Source organism: Synchiropus splendidus, chromosome 3 (assembly GCF_027744825.2).
Source record: "Synchiropus splendidus isolate RoL2022-P1 chromosome 3, RoL_Sspl_1.0, whole genome shotgun sequence".
Lineage (NCBI taxonomy): Eukaryota > Metazoa > Chordata > Actinopteri > Syngnathiformes > Callionymidae > Synchiropus > Synchiropus splendidus.
The window spans coordinates 12,455,357-12,467,772 of record NC_071336.1 but is presented as its reverse complement, the minus strand read 5'-3'; positions in this window follow the sequence as shown (position 1 = coordinate 12,467,772).

Here is a 12,416-nt window from a genome sequence, read left to right as displayed (position 1 = left end):
CAAAAAAATTCTGCCATAATTGTGTGGTAAAGCAAATATTTGGAATATATGTTAATAAAGACTACATACCGTGTTTGCCGAGCGTTTCACAGAACTGGATATTCACTTTGAATACCCAGCTTTGGTTAAACTTGCTCAGATGACCGTCTGTCATGTCACGGCATGGTGACAGATTTTGCATGCATTTCTACTCAATTCACAGAGCCAGAGTGCTGTCAAACCTGATCGTAAATCACAAGAAAAAAAAAAAAAACCTGAGTGAGAACCGTGAATACTGACAGAGATAAAGTCAATTTTACAAATAGTTTGTTGGGCATACATTTTATATTGTATTGCTTCTCATTAACTTGGTGAAAAGTATTCTGGCATCTTATTTTGGCATTTCCCTAAAGCCTCCTGATGGGTGGGGTGCTCCACTGTCTGTCCAGTCATCACCAAATAAACAGTTCACCATTAACATCAATACTATAGAGTACCAGCTTTACCACTTAATCTTGCTCCTTGACTCAGTGTTGCGTACAGTATGAGTCCAATTTTGTCAGTTTTCCCATTTCTTGCTCCCTCCTCTCCTACACTTCAGGTCTTGACCAACACTTTGATGCTTTCACATTCCATTCATGGCTGTGTTGCCAGTGAAAAAAGAATCCAGTGACTCACTGGACAGATGAGGGACGGCAATCGACCAATAACTAGCTTTAGCCAGTACCTTTCTTAAACTCACTGTGCATGGAGAGCAAGAGGCAGCCAGAGGAATGAAAGAGTGCCAGGAGAAGACTCAAGAAATGTTGACCATCTTTACCTCAAACTGGATCTTTAGCTGTGAGGCTGTGAGTGAAAATTAAGTACTTTAGCCACAGAAAACACATTTTGTTCTTAACATTTATTTGATGAAAAATGCTCATTCTGAAGCATGTCATCTTATGTATGAAGTATGAATAGTCGTATGAAGTCGATGGAGCTCGCAGGAATCACAATCAGAAAGCTTTATTGCCAATGTCAGAGAGAATAGGAAAGTGTTTCTGTACATTGTGCAATAATGAACAAAATAAATAAATAATACCAGTAATGATAAATAAATAATAAAAATAATGCTTCTGATACATTTTAACTGGTTGATATTTCTCCATCACTAGTTTACGCTCCTACAATCATGAAAATAAATGTCAATCTAATGAAGAATTTGGACCCAATATTATGGAGTAATTCGAACATCTATGTTCATAAATATAGTTTACTGGCTCGGTCGTGCTCTGTGTTTGGTGCCTGGTAGTCTTCCTGCCCGATGCAGAAACAGCAGAGGCAGCACCAGGATGCCTGGCAGGGCCAAGAACGATCCAGACATTGCTAAAACGCATCTGAATTTCAACGGTAAATAACTCATATGCATCACCGAAGAGACCAAGAGTCCAATAAACCTTAGCATTATGGCTGCCATAATGAGACAGGTAATACACACGAGCCTCCGTTTTATTTGGTCCCGGTTGACCTCTTCTGGACCGGAGTACTTGAGCACGTAGAGCGATGAGGTGCTTAAGTAACAGGACACAGCAAAAGCAATCCCCAGCAGGAAGGTGCTGATAGCATCAGCGAGAAGAATTACACTCTGAGACAACACCATCAACACAAAACACAGAAGCCAAATACAAATGATGGTGATATTTCTAATTCTGGCACCGGAGGCCTGTCTGAGGCCCAGGTAGGTGACTGGATGAACCACCGCCAAGTAATGTTCCAAACAAGTGAGCACATGCAGCAGGGTCTGCCCAGGCAAGGTGATGGAGTACAGGCTTTCACCAACATCATGTGCACTTTTGTCCACGAGGTAGCCGCCGCACAAGCAGAAAACAATCGCCACGATTTTTAGCAGTTCCATTGCAATCATGTTGTAAGTGAAGATGTCGGAGTGGGTCCACTTTTTGGAGAGTCGGTGGTGCCGTTTCCGCAGTTTGACAGCCACATATATGACAAAGATTAAAAGAGGGAGGAAGAGGATGTTGAGGACGGAGATTACTGTGAATAAATAAAGGCCCGGTCCGGACCTGCGGCAAGGCTTTGCCAGACCGCCGACTGGAGTTGAGTTGGCCAACATATCTAGAAAGAGAGCATGAGCATATGTAATATTTCAGACAGAAGATGGAAGCAGTTTTTTTTCCCCACAAAAATAGAGTATTGAGAAACATGGACACACAAAATGGAAGGGAATTGAGACTGCACAGTGGTCAGTGGTCACAATGAAACCTACAGGAGCCACCAAGGGTGAAATGCACCGTCTCTATGTCCAGAGATTTTTAACTCCTCCACCAGGGTCTAGAACTTTATGTCAGTCGAAGAGCTGATTCTAAACCCATTCCCCATTAACTCGGGTGCAATGTCGCCAATGTGGTCAAGTCACATGAAAAAGATGACATGTGTTCGCAAGGGTCTGAAACAACAACTCAGCAAGGACTTCAATCTAAAGTGCAGGGTCCAATCCTGAAGCTCAGTCTGTCTTGTGTCATTCACATCTTTTCCTGTGTCATTGCTCCATACACTAAATTCTGGTTCAACAGCTGCAGGAAGGTTATGAATACATGCCATTGATTCTTCTGACACTCACCTTTGCGTTCACCTGATGCTCCTCTTGTGTGTTTGATCAGGAATCAGGGTGAATGACAACAGCTTGGCTGATCCCTTTTGCATATTACAGAATAAACATAGGTTTTTGATTATTGGTTTTCAAAACACAGGCAAATATAAGTGATGGATGAGCTTTAAGCCGTGCGCAGAGTGAAATCACCTCAGTCAATCCTGAACGCTCTTGTCGGTATCACTCCATCATCGTGACATAAGAACATCTATCTATCGATCTGCATACATCAGAAAAAAATTGACATCCCTCTGCCTTATATTTCAACCAAAGTGGAACTTGCAGGATCGGGAGTGACAGAGAAAGGACAGACGTCAGCTCACACGGTGGGTGTCTAACTATGTATAGTATTTTAATCTCAACTAACATGATGTTGTTCCCGGGTTCAAGATTCAAACTTAAAATTGCTAAACTAATGAACTCTGTAAATCTGCATATTTGCATTGATGTGTCTACACATCAATGCAAAACCTATTCCAGTGGAAATATTTTGTGACAATGAAATAACTTATATAATAATAAAGAATGGCCAATGATGGGGTGTCATCAATGTGATCGTTCTCCAGATGACGCAAAAGAACAATAAAATAAACATAAATGTCCTCCTTATTTTCAGCACGGCTGTCTTGGATTAATCTTTCATTTCTGTATAAATCCATCCAGCTCTTGTCAAAAAGACTGACCATAACCTGAAACTGGCTGCAGATAGATCAACTGCTGAACTAGATGCAGCCATTTGGCTTTACAAAAGAATGAAATATACACTATAAACCCCTGAATAATACACCACCAGCAATGTCAGGCTCTTTGATCCTGACAAAGAAATACTGCTCATCAAAACTAGCAGTGTTGCACTAGTGCAGCCTGGGGGCTTTTGGCTCATGAGGTTACCTTCAGTGATGTTGGCCATTCACCCAGTTATGAGAACCCTGCCAGAGTCAATGTATTTTTATGGTAGTATCCGGAACCCAAATCATATTTTTTTTGTCTGTATATAGATGGAATGAAAACTCAGAACTTTTAATTATGTATTGTCTCAGGAATCATGCAGGAAACCCAAGTGCAAGTGGTAACCAGCATCAAACAGACTCAACAAGAATAACATTTATTTATTCTGGATTTATTAATTCAGGCAGTGACACAAAAACAGACAGAAGGAAGAACTGATGGTGTCACCAAACTGGGAGCAAACAGATCCATGGAAAAAAATCTGGGAACAGAGAACAAGCAAGAATTATGAGACACTGCTCACTTGTGGAGTACAAATACGTCCAGACACACAAAATAGACTGTCAGACACTCAATCGTGGTGAAAGACAAAGTCCAGTAAAATGCAACAGAAAGTGATGTGGGACACAGGAAAAAAAATGTAAATAAAGAACAAACAAAATATGCTTGTGATGGAAACCCGCATGCACAGCTGAGAAAACAGGGAGAACTAATGGAGAGAAAAGAAAACTGACTGACAGATAAATTTAGCAATAAGAGCTCAAGGACGCGAACACAAAGGGAAAAAAACCCAGAATAATCAAGAAAATGCCAAGCTACCTGCATGGGAGCAATGACAATCTGGCGCACAGAAGTGCCATTAGCAGGTCAAGAAATATTGGTGGAGTTTGTTGTCAGTGACACTTTAAAATAGATATGAAATCAAGCCAGACGTTTTAGTGTATATTGCTCTGTCTTTTGGCTTGACTGTCCCTCACAACTGTCACAATATATAAAGTGGCACTCGAGGAAAAAGGGAAGCAAACCACTGCTTTAGTTTTATCACAATCACAGGACTCAGGACTCTAAAACTTGGCTACGCATTCAGCCATTATTCCAACATCTGTCATCTAACCAATTCTAATTTTTGCTTTTTACTTCTGGCCATGTTATACAGGTTTTGAAAAGTAAGTAATAATTTATGTGCTACACATCACCATATTTCATCATATGTACTAGGATGACTGTTCATAAACCCGAGGCGAAATGATTTCCAAATTGTTTTCTCTCTTGTTCCAGCTCAAAGATTTGATTTGAAAATGTCGCCGCCTCCTTGCATCTCAGACCAGAATACTTCCACCAGCAGTTCAAGTTGCCAAACCAAATGTGTTGTCTATTCTTCATTGTTTTATCTCACCTACGCCTTCTTCAAGATCCAAATCGTTCTCCCTATGGCTGTGACTGTGCTCTGCATTGCTGCCAAAAAAATGAGGCGAAACCACCTCTTGAGTAACTGTGACGTCTACTGTTGCAACCTGGAGGCTATGGAGATTATTGGAAGCACGGCAGCCATGTTGGCTATTTGTGGTAAATTCCTTGAAAATGAAACAATTTTCCATTTTGTCCCATTCTTCTCATCTTTTCCATCGTTTGGACAATTCTGCTTTGCTGTTACGACCTGTGTGGATCGATACATAGCTGTTGTTCACCCAGTCACCTTCATAAGTCTGAGGCAGCAACGATGGATCACGAGACGGAACATTTACATTTCATGGATTTGGATGTTGAGCTCTGCTGGAATTTTAAAGATGCTGTTTTCCGAAAAAACGGCGTACCTTGATGTGCTATTCATCGTTTTATTGGGAATTGTGTTCACACTCACAATGTTCTGTAGTTTCGCTGTCATCCTAGTCTTGAAACGCCCAAGGCCCGGCAAAGACAGTGGAAATAGAGCTTCTCCTGACAGCTCAAAACAGAAGGCTTTCTGCACCATCCTTATTATCACAGTAGCCATGTTTCTACGATTTTTCGGACTAATTATTTATGAGATCTTTCACATTGGATATGAATTAAGTGAAAAAATGCATTGTATCCTTTTGGCCTCGGCTTTTTGGCTCAGTCTGCCCAGCGCCCTGGTGTTACCTCTAATATTTCTGCACAAGGAGAAAGAACTCCTCGGCTGTAAAGTCAAATTCTTCAACATTTAAAAAGTGTGCACGACGCGATTTCGCCATGCCGTAGTTTTGCAAATATGCAATAAATGTGTTTAACACCGTCTATCTCAATATGATCAGCGCACAGAACAGATGTGTGTGACGGCTTCCACGAGTACGACTGTCCTGCTTCACATTTATAATGACTTGCCACAGTGCTGGTAGCTGTCCTGGTCTGACCTAAGCATGGCAGCCAATGTTCTTGGACTCGGACCATGGTCTTTCATACACATTCACATGCTGCAGTGTAATTACCTGAATAACATAGTAGTGCTTGTAATTATTGCTTAGACCATCAAGAACATGCTGAAGGAACATTCCAAGAGGCCTTCACAGGGTCACACATATAGCAATGAAACAGCCGATACTGTCTATGGAATGGCGGTTTTCATTGTTGATATTTGAGGAACCTTCAAGAGATTCTACACCTGCAGACATGGCTCAACCATTTCCGGACCAAAGATGCTAAAATTATTAAATACATAAATAGTCCGGCTATAATGGATTCAAAATTCAGCAGCGCATGATCGTACTACAGCTATACTTAACATGGGATTAATCACAAATGAATCACACTTTTTGTATCTGCTCTGAATGCAACTTAAATAAAGATTTCTTTTTCAACACTAAGGTGACCAAAAACTCTTGCCTCAGACAATTTAACAACCCAACAAAACAGATTGCCAAGAATGTTCATTAGAATCATCTCAGAGGTAGAACCATTGTAGAGAATGCTCATATAAAAGATGCCCATTTTTTTGGATTGAGAAGGAAGTGAGTCTTGAGTTGTGTTGGCTGTAAGTTGGTTGTATCTCACAAGTGTGTAAATACAAGACTGTCAGCCACAAAATCCTGCTTGATGCTACTTTCATCTATAAACTGAGGTTTTGTACTGGCTTGCTATGGTTTGCTCTGTTGTTTTATCCTTGTTTATTAAAAACAACTGGAAGTGCTGTTCTCCCTCTTTATTCAACTGCAAGTCATGGTGTCAAAAGTAAATCTTAAGACTTCATCAGTCCTGGTGAGCAACTTCTGCAGTGAGCAGGTCCATCACCATCACATACCCATCAGCATAACGCTGACCCATTGTCATTCACCACATCTGATTGGTGTCCACCACATACAAATATCTGGTCATTACCATCCTTACCCTTCCAGTTTGTCCGATATAAACCTGGACTCCAACTCTGCTCGTCAGAACTGACACAGAGTTCTGGATAGAAAGTGAAGCATTTTCTTTGACTAATACCAGTCCGGTCGACCTCATTCACATGTTTGCTGTACGATGACCCAGATAACTGAGCTCTACCACAAACATTGCTGGATGCAATGGTCATCTACAACCCATGGCGTCACATATTGACGTCGGGAAAGTAGACTTTAGCTGCATCTTTAGCAATGTGTTGTTTTCCCCCCAAAAAATAGATTTTGTGGAAAAAAAATCAATGTTTTATGCTGCATCTGTGCTTAACTGAATCAGAAAAAACTTGGGATGATGGCAGGATCCAAGACCAACACGAGGTTATATAGCCTTTGGGGACACAGGAAACAACCAACTGCCAGATGTCTGGCACCATCATCACACCATAACTCACAACAAGGTCCCACAGTAAAGACAAGCCTGAAATGCCTCATCAATGATTTCACATTTCTCTCTCACATCAATATCTATGTGCTTCATTTCCCAAGTTGCATAATTGTGTCTCATGCCACTGTCCGTGTAGTGTCTCGATTGTCAGGAGAAACTCAGTTTGGATTTTGTTGTTCTGCTGATTTGTGCCCGTGAAGGCCCATCAGTGATGTTCGGGGTTCAACACTGCACGTAGGTTATGTAAACAAATGTCAGACTTATGGGGCCCGATCGTCTTCTTCGGGATCACTTTACTCTACCTTGCCCTTGGGCATTGCGTCTGGGTTGTGCTGAAGCTGCTTCGCGGAGGTTGACGCTCTCTGAGCTAATTTCTAGTATTTTCTTTCAGAATCAGAATTTATTTAGAACTTTATTGCCATGGTCAGTGGGCATCCCACCAACTAGGAAAGTGCTTTGAATTTCCTTGATTTGTTTTAATTTTATTTAATTGTATATATATTAATCATAATTCTTCATGAAAAAAATATTTTCCATTAATCAAGTAAGTAATGTGTTTGAAATAAAGGAACAAAAGATCTCAAAATAAAATCCGTGCACACCGTCACTTTGTCAGGTGTTTTTGAGAAGAAAGAAGAAATCAGCTAAGTTGATTAGTAAAAACATTTTGAAGAAAATGCCCAGACTTAAGATCACCATGCTGACCACTTGCTCCTCACATTTCAGACCAAGCTTCCCGCCTTGTTGCTGACAAAGGCGGCAGAGAAAGTTGCTCCACGTGGTCCTAAAATTGCCCAGTACTGTACAGATAACAGCTGAATAGATTTAGCAGCAAAACAAGAAAGAAATGGAAAAGTCTTTTCAGACTTTTCACTTTATTCCAAAACAAGGACTAGTTTTACAGTATCAAATGACCCATCACCATTTTTCGTTTGTTTGTTGTTCCAACTTTGGCCCGGGGTGATCAAGCAATCTGAGATCATTTTCTGCCCCTGACACAGATTTCCTCCCAATGCAAGTACGTAATCATTTTTCAAGAATAGATGTGTTTACATGGTCGCAAAACTACATCAAGAACTTCAATCTAAAGAGCCAGGAACAGAATGGATGGTGTCTGAGTCCAATTCCGCTGCTGTTGCATCTGTCTTCTTGGTGTCCATCACAGGTTAGCTGTGTAGTCACAATGAACCCCAGATGAAGAGAGAGCAAGGTTCTAAACTTGTTCCTTCAGTTCAGCTCAGACTCACCTTTGCATTTACCTGATGCTTCTCTTGTGTGTTTGATCAGGACTCCGGGTGAGTGACAGCAGTCTGCCTCAACACTTTTGCATATGACAAAACAAACATAGATTTTTGTTTACTGGTTTTCAAAGCACAGGCAAATTTTAGTGATGGATGAGCTTTAAGCTGTGTGGATAGTGAAATCTCCTCAGACAACTCTCAACATTCTTTTCTCAAAAACATCTCACTGATTCGATTCCATTGGTCAGACATTTGAACAGAAGTGGAAGGCACAGGATCTGAAAGGATCAACCTCGCTTACACGGTGGGTGTTCGACTACAAACAGATGAAAGTATTTCTCAAACTTATAAATAATTAAATGAACAGTGGGAATGCAAAACTATGTTGCACAGGTGATATTTTTTCTCATTACTTTCCTCAAAGACATTCAGACAAATGAATTTAGTTTTGGCTTTGCTATTTTGCGTCAGATTTGGATTATATTTTGATCCTTAATATCTTTACAGATCGAGGTGGTTTAAGCCTTAACTGAGGTAACAGTAGCTTTGTTTTTGTTGGTGTTAAAATGATCACGTCGGCACAAGTCAAGCTGTTGATGACAGAAACATCAAATTCTCTCAATTTTGTCTGTCTTCCATGATGTTCCAGACAGTTGCAACACAATAGAAACCATGCAACTGCAATTGCATGACTGAACATCACCTGATGTTGGTCTAACTGGGACAATGATCACAAGGAGAAAGAGTTTCAACAAAGCCTCATAATGACATCTGGTGTTGGATGTGGGGACCTACGACGACTCACCAGACCTTAAATCAAGAATAGATAAAGTTCAGAGTCAATCAGGTCACGCCACAGATGGTTTACCTCAATCTCAGGGCTCAGCACTAAAACGTCTTCAAACGATATTTTTGAAGAAAGGATTTGCGCTGTTGGTGAGTCAGGTGATTTGAAATGTATGCACTGAATGTAGGCAAAAACCCTGAGTTTGGGAACATTTCAGTATGATGTTGTGGACTTGGGTGACTGGTAATGGAGCATGGATGAAATAATGTCTGTTTTCTCTCTTGTTCCAGCTCATCTGAACTTTTCATTTGAAAATGCCTTTGTCGGCTTTCAGCCCATCCCAGAATAATTCATTCAACAACTCAAATGACTGCGCCAGAATCTATACCTCATTGTTTTTCCGCGCCTATGCCTTCTTCAACATCCAATTCCTTCTTCCTGTCGCTGTTACTGTGCTCTGCATTGCTGCCAAAAAACTGAGACAAAACAAAGTGTTGAGTAACTGTGACGTCTACTGTTGCAACCTGGGGGCTATGGAGATTATTGGAAGCACGGCGGCCATATTTTCTATCTGCGGTGGAATCTTCAAAAACGAGACAATATTCGATGTCTTCGAATTGATGTCGACAGTCCCATCAACTGGACAAGTTTGTTTTGCTTTTATGACCTGTGTGGATCGATACCTAGCTGTCGTTCACCCCATCACCTACATAAGTCTGAGAGAACAACAATGGATCGACCGGCGAAATATGATCATTTTATGTTGTTGGGTGCTGAGCTCTTTCACAATCGGCGCTGTACGCTACGCAACGCATTCAGTTTTCATTTCCCTGCCATTTATCATTATATTGGGATTTAATATCATATTCACAACGTTTTGTAGTTTCTCTGTGCTCCGAGTTTTGAAACGCCCAAGGCCAGGTGATGTTGGTGGAAATAGATCTTCTCTGGACCACTCAAAACAGAAGGCTTTCAATACTATTCTATTGATAACAGCAGCAATGTTTCTCCGACTTGGGATACTTATGACCTATGTGATCTTCATGATCATGGATGGAAAGAATAGGGAAATGATTTGTATCCTTTTAACATCAATTTATTGGTTCAGTCTGCCCAGCAGCCTGGTGTTACCACTGACATTTTTGCACAAGGAGAAACATCTCCTTGGCTGTAAAGGCAACTCTTAAGCAGGCAGACCAGTTTCAATGATAGGACTCTCTAATGCACCGAGTTTTGCCTCATCGCAGTGTTTGTGAGACAACGCAGGTCATACTACCTGCTCTAGTCACATTGATTCAGACCTTTGCTGCCTTATTGCATGTTCAGTGTACATCCTCTACTGAAAATTGACTCCAAATAGTGGTTAAGATAAGTAAAGCAACGCTCAAGATTACTCCAGAATGTTTCCATGATTGTGTGTTTGGGAGACGCAGGTTCTACTGGAATTATTTATTTTCATTTTATTCATTTTTTTTTAAGAGTAGAAGAGTAGATGTGACTGGTGGATAGATACTGTTGACTTTTGTTAAGCACATTTGCAAACGGTGATTGAGGAAACCGAAGTAAGTTAGTTTACTGAACTGAAGTCCATGGTCAAAATGTTTTGACAACTGATCATGCAACAGCTAGATATATTTTGGGTAAAAAAATCGATTCCTCTACAATGCCTATGTAGATGGATCTATGAGACATTGACACTGTCAAGATTTGCATGTTTTCTGATGATGTCTACTGGAAAAGGGTTTACATAATTGGGTTCTTCATCAAATAGTGTGCAACGTGTATTTTATACTTTGTGAAGCCGTGTAAAGAAAATAAGCAAACGTGTATGTTTTATGAGACTTCCCCAGGGCACCGTGAAGGCATTAGTGAGTGCTCTGTGTCCTGCGGCTTCTCTACAGTCTTGCGAGTGCCAGGCAAAAAGTCCATATTTTGTTGCGTACACAAGTTACGATGACTTCAATATATTAAGTGGTAGTTGTTTATGGTTCACTATATTATATTTTATGTATTGGGTCAAGGACTGCATCGTCAGACTAGTTATCATCTTGTTTTCATGAAACAAACGACAACTGTTTGCAGCATTTTTGGTTTGAATTCATGTATTTTTAGTTTGTGTTTCTTCAAAAGAATGTATCATGTATCCCCGCCTGGCAGAATGCAGCTCTCATGTCATACATATTTCAGGTCAGATTTGATTGAACTGACTCTACTTGACATTCTTTAAGCATAGCTAACAGCATATTTCTCTTTAATGTGAGTGGAACACCTTATTTTCTCAACGTAATAACCCTATTCTAACTTACATATCACTGATGGTCAAACAGCATGTTGAAGGTCTGGATGAGGACATAAAGCTGCCAGGAAGCTGAACATATCCCCTGTGACTAAGGGCTGAACTGTCCCTCACTGGGGTGTGTAATAAAGAAGTCTAACTCTCTCTGTGTCTGTGTTTTTGTGCACTTCTACAGTTGTGTGGGTGTTTTCTACTGGGGTTAAAATCCTCACAAAGGTTTACCCTGTGATTGTAGGCTAGCAGATTGTTGCTAAATATTAGAGTTGATAAAAACTAGTGCAGACATTGCATGTGACGTGTGGAATTGGTACATCATGAATTAACGCTTTTATATTGTCAGTTACTGTAAATATTGTGGCTGGACGCTGAAGGAAAAGCACATTTTTGTCCTTGTATCCTGTTTTTTGCTTTTTTACTTTGATCTCATTTAGTCTCCTTGTGTGTGGATTTATGGAAAATATCATTTTCATTATTAACTTGAACATTATACTGGTTCTGTTTTCTGCTTGTTCTGCACTGTTTCAAGGAAGTTGACCTTCTGTGTGTATGGGAACCACCTGCAGGGCAGCAGAAAGGAAATAGGGAGGACCGGATGGGTGTCTGATATGGGTTGAAGGTTATCATGAAGGTTTGAGATTCATCGTGTCCAAGGTTACGAAGCTACAGAGGGAATTCAATTAGTTTAGCTGCATGTTATCTTTGTTTATACCTCTGGTCTGAGATCTGAGAATCCAGGGTTCACTGGACTTCACTGTACACACAGACTCTCCAGTTGTTTTCCAATAAATTGCTTGGCCATCCATGTGGGCATGGGGACTCGCACAGAGAGGGTAAACACTGACAATTTATTAAAACACTCAAATACAGACAGACACGAAGAAAAACAGAGGGCTTCACCATACAAGGCAACCGGAGAAAAGGGAATTCACAACTTAAAAAAAGACCTTTGAAATAAAA